The following is a 15,955-nucleotide window of genomic DNA, read 5'->3' on the forward strand; positions in this document are numbered from 1 at the left end:
CGCGCCTCCTTTGGCCCAGGGCGTGATCCTGGAGTCCGGGATCGAGTCCCGCGTCGGGCTCCTGGCATGGAGCCTGCTTCTCCCTCTGCCTGTATCTCTGCCTCTTTCTCTCTCTGTCTCTCTCTCTGTCTATCATAAATAAATAAAAATAAATCTTAAAAAAAAACAATTATAAAAAACCTGTTATATTTCTATACAGTAGCAATGAACAATCCAAAAATGAAATTATGAAAACCATTACACTTATAAGAGCATCAAAAAGAGGGGTACATGGGTAACTCAATGGCTAAGCATCTGCCTTTAGCTCAGATTGTGATCCTGGGGTCCTGGAATCAAGTGCCGCAGGAAGTCTGCTTCTCCCTCTGCCTATGTCTCTGCCTCTCTCTCTTTCATGAATAAATAAATAAAATCTAAAAAAAAGAGAGAGAGAGAGAGCATCAAAAAGAATTAAATAGTCGGAATACGTTCAATGAGAGAAGTGCAAGATTTGTACACTGATTACTGAAGAACATTGTTGAGAGAATTAAGGAAGACCTAGAGAAACAAAAAGATAGCCCATATTCATGAATCAGAAGACTTAATATTGTTAAGATGACAATAATCCCCAAACTGATTTACAGATTCAGCACAATCCCTATCAAAATCCAAGCAGATTTTGCGGAAATTGACAGGCTAACTCTAAAAATCATACAGAGAATCAAGGAACTCAGAATAGCCAGAACAATCTCGAAAAAGAACAAAGTTAGAAGACTCATACCTCCTGATTTCCAAACACACTTCAAAGTTACACTATGAAGGCAATGTGGTACGAGCAAGGAGGTAAACATATAGATCAATGAAATAGAATTCAAAAGGGCTAATGATAAGCCCTTACATTTACAGTCAATTGATTTTTGACAAGGACATCAGGACAACTCAATTAAGAAAGAATAGTCTTTCTTGTTTTATTTTTAAGTCATCTCTACACCCAGTGGGGGCCCAAACTGACAATCCCAAGATCCAGAATCATATACTCCACCAACTGAGCCAGCCAGGCACTACAGAAAGAATAGTCTTTCAACAAATGGTGCTGCAACAACTGGATAGCCACATGCAAAAGAATGAAGTCAGAGAGAGGCAGAGATACAGGCAGAGGGAGAAGCAGGCTCCATGCCAGGAGCCCGATGCGGGACTCGATCCCGGACTCCAGGATCACGCCCTGGGCCAAAGGCAGGCGTGAAACTGCTGAGCCACCCAGGGATCCCCTTTATAATTGTTTTTATATATTACTCTTACATTCTGCAATGTTGCTTTATTTGTTCATTAGTTCTAATAGTGTTTTGCATATTTCTAGGAATTTTCTATATATGAGATCATGTTATCTACAAATAGAGACAGTTCCACTTCTTGTACTGACACATGCTATGACATGGATCAGTGGAGAAACATCATTCTAGTGAAAGAAGCTGGTCACAAAGACCACATACTGTGTGATTCCATTTATATGAAATATCCAGGATAGACAAATCCCATCGAACTAATAGATAGAAAAATTAGATTAGTGGTTGCCAGGGACTGGAGGGGCGGGGGGTGGAGGGGGTGGGGAATGAGGAGTACTTGCTAATGGGTATGGGCCTTCTTTTTGGAGTGATATAAATGTTCTAAAACTAGAGAGTGGTAATGATTGTCCAACTTCATGAATATAATAAAAAATCATTGAATGATACAATCTGAAGGGTTGAATTTTTATGGCATGTGAATTATATCTCAATAAAGCTGTTATTTAAAAAAATTCATCTTCTGGAGAGGAGGGGAGGATGGGGATGGGATAGTGATTATTGAAGGCTTGAAGTGAGTAATGAGGTTTGAAATCAGTGGCAGGCATATAATAGGATTGCCGAGCAGTGGTAAGGCCCTGTCTGAGACGTAATACCACAAAATTGTAATGGCACCCATCTGCATGGTTGGGAGCATCTCACACCTGTACGTTCTAATCTATAACCCACAAGCTCAGCAGTACCAGGCATTAGAGGAAGACCCCCAAAGTGGGCACCAAGTCTGGCAGCATCCAGTAGGAAGAGCTGGGCATAGCCCCCTGCTCCTTCCTGCCCACATCCCAAACACCCCTGTTTTCACACCCAGCAAGAAGAAAAGCTGAGGATTTGGCTAACTATTTCTCAAGTGGAATTTCTAGAACAAAATATCTCCCAAACCTGCTGCCTAAGCATCAGGCAAGGGATGGAATAAAAAGAAAAAAGAAAAGGAAGGCATTTTCCTAGTAATTAAATCTGAATTATTCACAACCTGTTAGACACTTTTTTTCCTCTGATGTAGAATAATACATTTTCATTTCTCCCCTAAGCCCTAAATGCCTTTGCAGTCAAGTTGAATTGGGGGCTGAGGACTTTCACTTTACAGAAGGAGCCAGGGGCATAGACCATGTTCTCACCTCTGTCACCAACAGACCCTCCCTCTGTCCAGCCCCCACCCTCCTACAGCCGCTCAAAGGGGCCAGTTTTACCTACTGCCCTTAATCCTCCCCCCTTTGATTAATTCCTCCAAGGCTTGTATATTATGAGGGTTCTTTAAATTGTTGCAAGTGACCTAGTTTCAGCTAACTGAGGCAAAGTGGGGAATTTATTGACCAAAGTAACTAAACCTTGTGAAGATTAGGGATGCAGCTGCCTTCAAGGAGAATAAAAGTGGGGCCTCACCTACCCCCTGCTCCTATTGAGCACATGACTGCCTACCCATCCCCACCCTCACTGCCACCCCCCCCCCATATCCCCAACACACACACAACCAATTGGGTGGTACTTTCTTTTTTCCAGACCTGTTTTCTCCATGAATCTGAAAACATGGCAATTTATAGTGGCCAAGCCCATGCCTCGTCATCTTCGCCCAACATCTTGTAGTTTTAATTCAGAAAATTGCAAGGAAGGCTCGGATTTTCTCAGATCTGATGCCCTGAAGCCAAAGGGCAGGCCGTGTTGCGACTGGCAATCCCCATTAAAACCATATTGTTGGAATGGGAGCAGGAGTAGTTGGTCTCAGAAAGGAAGCAATGGTCTCAGTCAGAAAAGAGTCCAGGGCAAGCAAAGCTAAAGATGGGCAAATCCATGGCAGCCAGATTCCCACAGCCTAGTGCAAGGAGCTTGGGGGGGTAGAGGCAGAACTCGAGTCACTTACAAGCCACGTGATCTTGGGCTCAGTTTCCTTGTCTGTAGAATGGACAGAATAATATTTTCCTTATATGGATGAGTATACGAGGGAGCACAGAACTCTGTTTCTTGGTGACGAGAGCTGCCAAGTATGGAAGGGGACATTGAAATCTACCCCTGTTTGGAAACGGCTAGAAGGAGATGCATCAGGCTGGAGGTGAGGAGACTGGGTAGAAGGAGAGGGGGGAATGGAGTATTCCAGGGAAGTTAGGACCGAGTCTAGCAGTGGGAAGAGGTGGTCAGTGGCATCTGGAGTAATTGGCCTCTTAGTTAAGGACAAGAAAACAGAGACTGATCCAATGAAAGAAGGGAGAGGAATGTTCTAGGTAAAGATACTAGCACACAGAGAAATGCCAAAGTGAGGAAAACATAGTGCATTGAAGTTGCTAGAAGTAGTTCAGTGTGGCTAGAGCATGGACTACCTCTGAGTCTCAGAGGTGAACAGGGACTCAGAAAGTAACTTTTCCAAGTCATGGTGGCAGCTCTGAGCTTTGTCCAAAAGCAGCAGAGAAATGCAGACAGTGGAGCAGGGAAGAAGTATGATCCAATTTATGATTTATGCAAGTGAGATGCTACTGTATATCGATTGGAAGACCTAAAATTTATTTTTTTTTAAACTTTTTTAATTTTATTAATGATAGTCATACAGAGAGAGAGAGAGAGAGAGGCAGAGACACAGGCAGAGGGAGAAGCAGGCTCCATGCACCGGGAGCCTGATATGGGATTCGATCCTGGGTCTCCAGGATCGCGCCCTGGGCCAAAGGCAGGCGCCAAACCGCTGCGCCACCCAGGGATCCCTAAGACCTAAAATTTAAAACATAGGGGTGCCTGGGTGCCTCAGCAGGTTAAATGTCAGACTCTTGATTTCGGCTCAGGTCATGATCCTGGGGTGGTGAATCGGGTTCCATGTGGGGCTACGCTCAGAGTGTGGAGCCTGCTTGGGATTCTCTCTCCTTTTCCCTCTGCCCTCCTTGCTCACACTTTTTTTTCTCTCTCTCATTAAAAAAAAAAAAAAAAAAAAAGATTTAAAATATAGACAATAGTGAGTGTTGGCAAGGTTGTGGAGCAACCGGATGTCAACTGGAATTTTCCGGTACAGTCGCAAACTTTTGGTTTGCGGTGTCTTCTCTGACACAGTGAGATTCTTGAAGTGAGCAAGATTTCTGGCTCATCTTTGTAATCCTCTGCCCCAAGGTGTGCAACACCTAGCTCAGTGGTTCTCAACCTTGCCTACGTCACCTGAAGAGCTTTTTTAAATCCCTGGGCCCAAGGTGCCTGGGTGGCTCAGCCGGTTAAGTCTCTGCCTTCAGCTCAGGTCATGATCCCAGGGTCCTGGGATTGAGTCCCTCAGTGGGCTCCCTGCTCAGTGGGGATCCTGCTTCTCCTGCTCCCTCTGCCTGCCACTCCCCCTGCTTGTGCTCTCCCTCTGTCAAACAAATAAATAAAATCCTTTGGGGAAAAATAAATAAATAAAAATAAATAACTCCCCAGCTGTACCCAGACCAAGTCTCTCTCTACAGGTGGCTCCAGGCAGCAATACTTTTTCTGAAACCCCCTACGTTGCTCTGACGTGCAGCCAAGGCTGAGAATCCCCGATCTACCTCGTTACTTATCACAGTGGTTCTCAACCCTGGCTGCACAATGTCATCACTCAGGAGCTTTTAAAATATACAAACGCCTGGGCTTCACCCCCAGAGATTCAATATTAATTGGCCTGGAGTAGGATCCTTGTATCTGTATTTTTTAAAAACCCTCCAGGTGCTTTTTTTTTCTTGAAGTTTATTTCTTTAAGTAATCTCTGCGTGCAATGTGGGGCTCAAACTCACAACCCTGAGTTCAAGAGTCCCATGCTCTAGCCACTGAGCCAGTCTGGTGCCCCTAAAAGCCCTCCAGGTGCTTTTAATGTGCAGTCAGGGTTGAGAATCATCAGCTATGAAAAGCATTTTAACAAATGTTCACCAGTGACTTCAATCAGTATTTCCATTCCTGCCTCCCTTCTGGCCCCTACCCCTATCAACCCAGTGACCTCCTGCGAACATCCTCCTACTTGAACTCAGTACAGCCAAGACTAAACTTGATCTCCCAGCATGCCTTGCAGGCCAATGAGGGATCCACACCTTTCACTGGGACAGAGGTTCTGGGAGCTGGGCCCAGGTTAGGGAACTACTATTCCCCTGTGGCCGAGAGCAGAGAACAAAGGGTAACAAAAGGGAGTTTTGAGGATGGTGTGAGGCTCAAGGAGCTGAAGAATGAAGTCCAGTTGAGGGCACAGAGTTTAATCGCAGGCAAAAAAAAAAAAACAAAAAACAGGAAAATAGTTACAAGTGAAGGAATTTCAGCCTCGTAACCTCATAGGCCCCTCCTAGGGACTCAATAAAAGCTTGGTGAAAGAAAGAAACAAATGAACTGGAGGAAGATTCTGGAAGTGTCAGTGTGCCAAGCCTGGCAGACTTTACATGAAAAAGTTAATGGCATTTGCTCACAGCGGGAGTTCTCCATTTTACCCTGCAGAAGACTTCTCTGGAGAATCTCCAGCCACGTTGGCCTCCTCCTCTTCCTGTGTCACTCCAAGCCAAGTGCTTCCTCAGAGCTGTTGTATCTTCTGTTCCCTCTGCCTGGTGCACTTTTCCCCCCAGATATTCGTGAGATTTCTCTTCAGGTCTTTACTCAAACTTCACCTTCATACTTCCTACCCTCTTTCCTGGCTTGATTTTTCTCCCTAACACTTCTGACTATCGAGTGTGCTATATATTTTACTTAACTATCGTGTCTAATCTCGTGTTTCCCTGTTAGCTATAACATCCATGCAAACAGGGATTTTTGCCTGTTTTGTTCCCTGGCATATCCAGAGCCTAGAACAGTGCCTGGCAGACAGTAGACCCCTAGGAGGTGAATGAATAAGTAGAGCAGTTTAAAATTGCAGACTCTGTCCCCAGAGATTATAACCCAGCAGGCCCAGGTAGGGTCCAGGAACATACATGTGTACCAGGTGGTTCTACAGGAGGTGGCTGGAGGCCGCACACAAAGAAACATTTCTTAGAGAAAGAACAAAAACAGGGCAGCCATGGTGGTTTAGCGCTGCCTTCAGCCCGAGGTGTGATCCTGGAGACCCGGGATCGAGTCCCACATCAGGCTCCCCGCATGGAGCCTGCTTCTCCCTCTGCCTGTGTCTCTGCCTCTCTCTCTCTCTCTCTCTCTCTCTCTCTCTCTCTGTGTCTGTCATGAATAAATAAATAAAAATCTTTAAAGCAAAACAAAAACCCATGGTTTTGTCTGGACACAGCTCCCTTGACAGAACAGGGACAGCAGGAGGCTGAGACTTAAGGGCTCAGGATCCTGGCCATCTTTACCCGTTTCTTTCCTGTGCTGAGACACGTCTCACATCTGGTGATTTGGCAGAGGGAAGCGAGTGTGTGCAGGAGGCAGGGATGTGGGTGGCCAGCTCCTTGAAGGATGCCTCACTGTGAGAGCCAAACTGCACTTCTGGGCAAAGCCCCAGGTGGAAGAAGCACAGTTCCTGCCGCAGGACAGGGCCTTCACGAGGTAGGAATCTGAGCTTGGCAGAGACTAAGCTGGTACCACACAGCAGCACCCTTTTTGCCAAAATCCTGTTTGGACAGCCAGGTTCAGCAATGCTGCTAAATGCTTAACAACCAGCTTAGGTCAGGGGTCAGGGGAAAAGGGAGTGAGGGAATGCATGCATTACAAACCTAAGTCTATTATAAATTTTACTGGTCTAAAGAATGTGCATCACATGCTTTGCAAATAATAATAAGACATCTTCATTGAAAATGACCCATAGCCAATGGTTTCTTTTTAAAATTCGGTTGTGAAAAAAAATAAAATAAAATAAAATAAAATTCAGTTGCGGTAAAAACATTCAACATGAGATCTGCCCTCTTAACGGATTGTTAAGCGTACCACATGACATCTTTGTCTAGAGGCACAATGCTGTACGGCAGACCTCTAGAACATTTTTCATATTGCATAAGTGAAATTTTATACCTGTTGATTAAGAATTCCCCATTTCCCCTTTTCTCCAGCTGCCGGCAACCACAATTCTATTCTTTGCTTCTTTGAAGTTTGACTGTTGTAGATGTCTCATATAAGTGGAATCACACAGTCCTGGACCAGTTTATTTCACTTCGCATAATATCTTCCAGGTTCCCATAACAGGGTGTAACAGGATTTATATATTGCATTGTTGCATATAGTAGGATATCCTTCTTTTTAAGGCTGAATAATACTCCGTTGAATGTATATACCATCTTTTTTTTTTTTTTTTTTTTGTCCAGTCATCCAGTGATGGGCATTCAGGCTTTTTCCACATCTGGGTTATTGTGAACAGTGCTGCAGTGAACATGGAAGTGCTAATATCTCTTCAAGCTCCTGATTTCACTTCTTTGGGATAAATACCAGAAATTGGACCGCTGAATCATATGGTGGTTCTATTTTTAATTTTTTGAGATACGTCCATACTGTTTTCCATAGCAGCTGAACCATTTTACATTCCCAACAACACTGTACAGAAGTTACAATTTTTCCACCTCCTCACCAATGTCTTTCAATTTTTTTTGTAATAGGTGTAAGCTGATAACTCATTGTGGTTTTGATTTGCATTCCCTAATTATTAATGATGTTGAACAATTTTTCATATGCCTACTGGCCATTTCTTATGTCTTGGGAAAAATGTCTGTTCAAGGTCTTAGCCCATTTTAAAATCAGGTTATTAGTGATTTTGTTCTGGAGCTTTAGGAGTTCCTTATATATTTGGAATATTAACCCCTTATCAAATATAAGGTTTGCAAGTATTTTCTCCCATTTTGTAAGTTGCCTTTTCCCTCCATTGATTGTTTTCTTTACTGTGCATTTCATTCTTTTGGAATACTTCTCTTGTATCTGTGGCCAACCTGTGGTTACAATTCAATCATGATGTCACAATATTTTGTGTTATTCACAGTGTAACTGCTACAAATATAACAATACACTTTTTTAAAATAAAGATTTTATTTATTTATTCATGAGAGACACAGAGAGGCAGAGACATAGGCAGAGGGAGAAGCAGGCTCCCTGCAGGGACTCTGATGTGGAACTCGGTCCGGGAGACCAGGATCATGCCCTGAGCCGAAGCAGACGCTCAACCACTGAGCCACCCAGGCGCCCCCATAACAATACACTTTTATGTTTAATCTGCATTATTAAAATTTTCTCTATAACCTTCTAAAGTCTAGACATTTAATAAACAAAACAATAAAACAACCTCTAATTTGAAGAGTTGGCTGATTTCCATAGCATGACTACTCCACTGCAGCTGATTTCAAGTGATCAATACAATGTCACTGAATTCACAGTTGGCAGTTGCAAGAGATGCTCCATAGTACCCCATCTTATATTTCCACAATATTTATGTGAATATATGCCAAATAATATATACTGTGTGTGTTGTATATAAAATATACACATAGAAATGTTATTTATATACTTCGAGAGCATGATAATAGCAAAATGTAAAGTTATCTGGAAGCAGTAAGTTGTTTTTTTCTTTTAAAGATTTTACTTATTGATTCATGAGAGACACAGACAGAGAGAGGCAGAGATACAGGCAGAGGGAGAAGCAGGCTCCATGCGGGGAGCTTGATGTGGGACTCGATCCCAGGACTCCAGGATCACGTCCAGGGCTGAAGGCAGGCACTAAACTGCTGAGCCACCCAGAGATCCCTGGAAGCAGTAAATTTTGAGTATTTATTACCTTTTTCTGTGATCACATTTATTGGAAGGATTGGAAAAAAATTAAAATGCCCTTTAGCTTCAGAATTTTTGAGTTATCTGCAAATTAACTCATTTCAGAAGAATCCTTGGTCATTTCTTAATATTGAAATTTACACAGGGTTCTCTTTTGAATGTCTTCTACATTTAAAGAGGCAATCATACTACATCTCCTATATTCCATACACGATAAATTCTTTGTTTCAGCCAACTCTTAATGGATTGGCAACTAGTATAATACCATCTCCCGGGACCAAAAGCATTGGATTATTCCATTTTGTTGATTTATATATCTCTTCATGTTTCCTCATCAATTTCTATAGTAGTCACAGCTTCTTCCCCATCTCCCAATACCATATTTAAATGCTGATCATAAGCATGTAATCTGCCTCGAAGCTCTCTGTCATTTCTCATTTTCACATAAATTTGCTCATCCAGGCTGAGCCTGATGAGATCCAGGGACTCTTCCACAGTGTTGGTAGTTTGTTGCTGGTCCATGTCGTCCACCATGTTTCAAACCTATTTATTTTCTTTTAAAATATAATTCAGGGGTTCCTGGGTGGCTCAATCGGTTGAGCATCCAACTCCTGATTTCAGCTCAGGTCATGATCTCACGGTTGGGAGGTCAAGCCCCACGTCTGCTCTGCAATTAGGGCAGAGTCTGCTTGTGGTATTCTCTCTCCTTCTCCCTCTGTTCCTCCCTCCAACTGCTCCTGTGCTCTCTCTCTCTAAAATAAATATATAAAATCTTTAAAAAAATAAATAAATGAAATATAATTCAGTTAGGGGTGACTGGGTGGCTCAGTCAGTTACGTATCTGGCTTTTGATTTCAGCTCAGGTCATGATCACATGGGTCATGAGACCAAATCAGACATGGGGCTCCATGCTGAGCCTGGGGCCTCCTTCAGATTCTTTCTCCTTCCCCTTCTACCCCTCCCTGCTCATACTCTCTCTCTCTCTAAAATAAATGAATAAAATCTTTGAAAATACATATATATAATTCAGTTAATCATAAGTTTATATAATTTAATTGTATATAAATTTATTCTATTTATATTTAAAATTTTTAATTTTAATTTAATATAATTTAGTTTTTAATAAAGGCTGTAACAGCCAGCCTTGCAAAAATCCTGAAGATTTAACCATTTCCTCTTGTGAGCTGGTACAAGCAGGCAGCGGCACACCCCATGACAGATCCAGCACTGAAAAGGAATTCAGTCATACATTGGTAGGCGCCCAGATCTCACTCACTTACAGGACCAAGGTAGATTCACTTTAAAGCAGGCTGGGAGGGGCGCTTGGCTGGCTCAATCGCTACAACGTTTGACTCCCCACTTCAGGGCTATAAGTCTGACCCTCACGTTGGGTGCAGAGATTATTTTGAAATAAAATCTCTTAGGGACTCCTGGGTGGCTCAGAGGTTGGACATCTGCCTTCAGCTCAGGAAGTGATCCCAGAATCCGGAATCGAGTCCCACACTGGGCTTCTTACAGGGAGCCTGCTTCTCACTTTGCCTGTGTCTCTACCTCTCTCTCATGAATAAATAAATAAAATCTTTAAAAAAAAAAAAAGATTTGAAATAAAATCTTTTAAAGAAAAATCAAAGGGCAGGGGGATCTGGGTGGCTCAGTCAGTTAGGTGTTTGCCCTCAGCTCAGGTCTTGATCCAGGGTCCTGCTTCTCCCCCCTCCCTCTGCTGCTACCCTTGCTTGTGCGTGCTCTCTCTCTCTCTGTCTAATTAATTAATTAATTAATTAATTAATTAATTAAAATATTTAAAAAAAAACAATGGGAGCCAGCATGCAGATTTGGGGTTGGTAAATGCTCTGGTATTCAATAACCATATTTTTCTCATTGTATTTCTCACCCAGGGCTGGCCATTCCCAAGCCTAGAGAATGGCCATGGGGTTAGGGGCCCCAAGACTGGGTTCAAACATCTATGCACAGTAAAGGAAGAAGTGGCAGGGGCAACTCAGTTAGTTAAGCCTCTGCCTTCAGCTCAGGTCATGATCCCAGATTTCTGGGATAGAGTCCTACATTGGGCTTTCTGCTCAGTGGGGAGTCTGTTTCTCCCTCTCCCTCTGTCCCTCCTTCCTACTGTGTACTCTCTCAAATAAATAAAAAAAATCTTTAAAGAAAAAGAAAGAAGAAAAGGAAGAAAGGGGATCTCACTCTATAAGGTATGTGTTGTTTTCTTAAGGTAAAGTAGAAGGACAACTCAATAAAATTATTGCATACCCAAGAGATTTTTAGGAACTTAAAAAGCCATTTGTTCTATAATCCAGGTTTTCTTAAGAGCATCTATGAAGAGGGATTCCAGGCTGGCTCAGCAGTTGAATGCTGCCTTTGGCTCAGGTTGTGATCCTAGGATCTGGGATGATCGAATCCCACATCAAGTTCCCTGTGGGGAGTCTGCTTCTCCCTCTGTCTATATCTCTGCCTCTCTCCTTGTCTCTCATGAATAAATAAATACAACTTTTTAAAAAAGAGCATCTATGAAGAAATAAAATGGCTTCAGACTTTGGTATTTTGGAGATAAATGGTCAGAATTTGAAAGGAGAATATCAGAAATTTGAGGATGAACAGAGTCAGCTTGACAAACAGGTTTTATATTTATAGTCAAGACAGAAATGATAGGAATGCAGGAAGAAAAAGGAAGAAGACACCTGCATCTACAAACAGTGTTAGCCCTACCCTGATAAAAGAGAAAGGAACCATCCTACACAACCAAGTTCACTTGAAAAAGTGTAGGAAGCAGTCCAGAGGAAGCAGCATTGGGTTCTGCTTCAGGAATAATGGTGGTGGACAAGAAAGAATACTTTTGGTACTCCCAAAATAGAGAAAGCTTTCTGAAGATTTTGAAAGTCAAAGAATTCCCAAGGAGCCTTAGGTGAAGGTCTGTGTGGCAAAGAGCTAAGACCTTTACCAACAGCCAGCCCCAACTTACCAGCCATGTGAGTGAGGGAGTTATCTTGGAAGTGGATTCTCCAGCCCCCACTCAAACCTTCAGATGACTATACTTTGGTCTGACCTCATGAGAAGATTCCATGCCAGAATCACACAGCTCATCTACTCCTAAGCTCCTGACTCACAAACACTTGTTGAGATAGTGAATGTTTAATTACCATCAATTTATGACAATGTTTATTGTTATTAAAAAAAAAAAAAAAAGAAGCTAAGGAAAAGCAGAGATGGAAGGCACACTGTTCTTTAGAGGCTCCTGAGGACACAAAAGCTCTAGGCTGGAGAAGTGTGGGGAGGGTGGGGAGAGTGTCTCCAGTTCAGACAATTGTGACAACAGGGAGGGGCCCTTAGGGCGGAATGCAGAGGCCCAGTGAATTCCAGAGCAGGAAACAGTTGTTCAGGTCTACCGGGGAACTTGTGATGCAAGTTTAAGATGGGGGTTTGGAGAAGAGCAGAGCCAGCAAATTTTAAGGAAAAATTAAATTTCGTAAATGCAAAGCATGCTGGTCATGAGACAGGGTATAGAGTCCATTTCAAATACCCCTCAACAAGGTTGGTCACATGGTTGGGAGATTATTTTCCCCTATGACAGTGTCCTCAATATCCTTTTATAGTGTATTTGTCCCTGGTGAGTTTTATCTTTCTTTTTTCTGACTTCCCATCTGCCCCAATTTGGTCCTTCCAGTCAACCTAGTAGCCTTTAAACTGTAGCAAATAGCCTTGTGATTGATTAACTTTTCTTTGTACATCTACAGATTGTGCATTCTTTCCTTGAAAGGACAAAGCACTTCCACACGGCAGGAAACAAAAACTAGACCCACTTGCACAACCCCTAGGCACTTAGAAACCAGACCAGCCCCCTTGCACAACATCTGAGTACCGAGATAACATCTACAGCTGACACCAGTCTGCACGTAATCAAGAAATGTTAACAGGCCACTGTACTGCCTTTACTGATTAACTGCCTTAAACCCCTTCAAAATTCCCTGGGCCAGGCAGAAATTCCAGAGTTGACCTTTGGACAATAGTCCACCTTCTCCTCAGGTGGCTGGCTTCCTGAATAAATAAAGCTCATCTTCCTTTCCAATCAAAACTCATCTCTTGAGTACTGGCCTTTGAGTAAAAGGCAGCAGAGCATGGGGTTTGGTAACAGTAATAGGGGTTAGGTTCTGAGAGATTGTGTGAGTGAGTGGAGCAGTGCTTACATTGTGAACTACCAGGGAGATCCCGTCCATTTCCAGGATCTATCTGTGCTTTGGACCAGGGCAGGCACTGCAATAATCTTATTTGTCTAGTCCATCCTCTTCCTCTGTGCTTGTGTATCAGCAGCCATAGGTAGGTATTTAAATTGAAAGTAATTAAAATTAAATGTAATTTAAAATTCCATTTCTTGGTCCCACTAGCTACATTTTGCAGGCTCAATGGCATTTAAGCTCAACGTTCTATATCAGCGTTTCTCCACCTTTTATTTCACTATTACTTCCCCGAGAGAAGACTGATACTTCTTCCTCTGGTTGCTACCCCATGAAATTTTAATAACACAGATGTACTATATCTCTGAATATGTACTATCTGTATACCTGTACTTCAAACATAAAACCAGCAGGATTTCCCACCCCACCTCCAACTAGGAACCAATATTTTCCCCCTAGGAGGCAGTATGGCCCCCATAGAGAATCATGTGTCATATGAACAAGGGCCAAGATTAAGGTGAGGCACCTAAGATTCAAAATTTAAGGAGGCAGGGCTTCTGGGTGGCTCGGCCAGTGCAGTATATGACTTCACTCAGTGTTGTGAGTTTGAGCCCCCACTGGGTATAGGGATTACTTAAAAATTAAAAAAATCTTTTATATATATATATATATAATTTACATATAAAATAAATAAAATAAAAATAAATAAAAATAAATAAATATTAAAAATAAATAAATAAATAGAATAAAAATAAATAAAAAGATTTTATTTTAAGTGTATATATATATATATATATATATATATATATATATACATACATACACACACACACACCCAGGCACTACATATAAATATATGTATATATGTAGTGTAGTTGGTTGGGCATTGTACTCTTGGTATCAGCTTAGGTCATGATCTCAGGGTGGTAAGATAGAGCCCTGTGTCAGGCTCCATGCTCAGCACAGAGTCTACTAAAGACTCTCCCTCCTTCTCCCCCTGCCCTTCCTCGCTGCATGCTTGCATGCTCTCTCTAATAAATAAATAAATCATTTAAAATACACACACACACACACACACACACACATCTTTTTTTTTTTTTTTTTTTAATTTAAGGAAGCATTCAATCCCAGGATGGTACAAGTAGAGGGTCGGCTTCTGAAAGTAACAGCCTCCTTAAATTTTGCCTCCTACTTGCCTCAGGTGCCTTATCATTTTTCTAGTCCCTATAGGAACATTTCCATCATCATGGAATGTTCTATCAGATTAGAATTTTAGGAAGTTGGAACCAAGAGAGACTTGGAATTGGAGAAAATCCATTTGGAAGAGCTGTAGTTTAGCCCATGAACACATCCAGGCCATAAGTGAGTAGTTCTTGACCCTGGGTGTCCATCAGAATCATCTGATGAGCTTTAAATCTCCTAGTGCCTGGCCCTGCCCCAGGCCAACAAAGTCTGAATCTCTAGGGATGGGCCTGGTGATGGGGCTTTTTCAAGTTCACAGATAATTCTAATGTATAACCTGGGCTGAGACTCTGCGGTGAGTGCAGAAGAAAGAGCTGGCCATATTTAAGCGGTAAGAGAATAGGAGCTTTAATTACTCTGTGGGAATAAGGGATTACGTTGACAAAAGATTTGTAGTGTGAAAAATGTGGAGTAGTGACATGTCTAGGGAATTTTATGTCATGAGCATTCCATGGTTTGGACCCTGTTTATTATATTAAACACTCTCTGGAGGGTCTGCCTGGACACTATAACTGAACTCCACTGAGATGATAATTAACCCACAGAGGATCCTAGGTCCCATGAAGAATATAGTCTTGTGTTTAATTTATTAACTTATTTCCTGACCTTTTTCAGCAAATTCTGGGGCCAATGCCAAAGATACATTCTTAAAGGGCTCTCATTAAATCTGATGGTCACTTTTCATTGGGTCCAGATAAACAGCATGGAGAAATTGCAGTGACTGAAGTCATGGGTTGAATTTTTATCTCCTCTGATAGGTAACCAAAACAATACCACCCTTGGTTGTCCCAGGTCTGATTGTCAAATTAACTCCAGTTTGAAGGAGTTAATGCAGTTTGAAGGAGTTACTATGCAAGAGGGTATTTGAATTTCTAAGTACCATCAAACATCACCTTCACCACAGGCCCACCTCTAACACACAGTCATGCAAGCACATCTCAGAAGGATGAGTTTTATGCACTAAGACCTGGGTAGTACAAGCGCCAGGCTATTGTGGGGTGATATGAAGAAGAGAGAAGTGAGAAGCACTAGCATTCACTTGGTATTTTCTCTTCTCTTTGGATCCTTATTTATGGATCCCAATCTTGGTTTATTTCTCTGTGATCCAGGTTACTAGTGGGTTAGGAAAGGGCTCCAAGCCCTCTCCTAAGTAGAGGACCAAGGGGATCCAAAGTGGGACGGAGGAAAAGAAGTCCTGAAGTAGGTTATTTAGGCAAATGGTATGCTAGGCTCACAGGCCTATCAGCCTAACTCAACAAAGCAATGACAATTGGCGTCTTTGGCAAAAACTCTCATTGTAATAATAAATAATTCCCCAGAAAATTTTCATCTATGTCTGCAGGGAGTGAGGAGGCTAACCAAGTACGATAGTCGAGGATTTGGGTAGAGGTTCATTTTCCAGCTTTCTCTTAATCATCTCCCCAGATAAAGTACAGGTATCGGTGGCCTTGTATGCCTTAGCTTAGAGGGGGTTGTCAAGGAAACTAAGAATTTGAACATTTACACACTTCCCCCAGCTCTCCCCAAAATCTGTTGTTCCTACTGTGTTCCCTAATTAAATGAAAGCGATCTTCATCGACCCCATCACCT

The 15,955-nt window shown here is 42.2% G+C and overlaps 1 long non-coding RNA gene and 1 pseudogene across 1 annotated transcript in view; both read right to left on the minus strand.

The window, feature by feature from the left end:
• LOC144319203 (uncharacterized) overlaps positions 1-12,239 on the minus strand; it is a 34,856-nt gene extending 22,617 nt beyond the window's left edge. The window contains exon 1 of the long non-coding RNA XR_013385098.1: positions 11,914-12,239. This is a non-coding gene — a long non-coding RNA (uncharacterized LOC144319203). The remainder of the gene's footprint in view (positions 1-11,913) is intronic.
• On the minus strand, positions 8,381-9,550 carry LOC144318136 (U6 snRNA-associated Sm-like protein LSm3 pseudogene; annotated as a pseudogene).
• Positions 12,240-15,955: the final 3,716 nt, after the last annotated feature.

Source organism: Canis aureus, chromosome 8 (genome assembly GCF_053574225.1).
Source record: "Canis aureus isolate CA01 chromosome 8, VMU_Caureus_v.1.0, whole genome shotgun sequence".
NCBI lineage: Eukaryota > Metazoa > Chordata > Mammalia > Carnivora > Canidae > Canis > Canis aureus.